Source organism: Bison bison, unplaced genomic scaffold, assembly GCF_000754665.1.
Source record: "Bison bison bison isolate TAMUID 2011002044 unplaced genomic scaffold, Bison_UMD1.0 scf7180017864199, whole genome shotgun sequence".
Classification (NCBI taxonomy): Eukaryota; Metazoa; Chordata; class Mammalia; order Artiodactyla; family Bovidae; genus Bison; species Bison bison.
Genome location: NW_011494771.1, coordinates 6136 through 6672, shown reverse-complemented (window position 1 = coordinate 6672; position 537 = coordinate 6136). Strand labels below are relative to the sequence as shown.

The 537-nt window shown below is 36.1% G+C and overlaps 1 protein-coding gene across 5 annotated transcripts in view; it reads left to right on the top strand.

The window, feature by feature from the left end:
- Positions 1-537, top strand: part of EFR3A (EFR3 homolog A (S. cerevisiae)) — a 74677-nt gene that overhangs the window by 68192 nt on the left and 5948 nt on the right. The gene's annotated exons all lie outside the window — the stretch shown is intronic.

Below are 537 nucleotides of genomic sequence, written 5' to 3'. Positions count from 1 at the left end.
ACCCCACTCCAGTACTCCTGCCTGGAAAATCCCATGGACGGAGGAACCTGGTAGGCTGCAGTCCATGGGATTGCTGAGGGTCGGACACGACTGAGCGACTTCACTTTCACTTTAGAGCTTGTAACTTTTTTTTTAATGTTGGTTAGATGGAGATCATAGCAAAACTTTGGTTTTCCCCTAGATACAGCTCAGCTTTTTACTAATCTATTAAAATACCTGGTCCATTTGTAGTATGTCACTTCTAACATTTGCAATTCAAGTTTTAGCCCACTGTGAATCCTTAGTGAACTTCTCCTAAAAATTGCCCTGTATGTGTATAAAGATACCTAAATTAAAGTATTCAGGAAGATAAATGACTAAAATAGAATAGAGATATATCTGCTTCCTGAAATTAAACAATCAGCTTGACTAATAGAATAAAGCACCACAGGCATGACTCTCTGATCTCTGGTGCTTAAATAAATAAATTTTTTTTTTTTTTTTAATTTTAAATAAAGCCCCATCAGCATGACTGATACGCATAATGAATATAAGTAA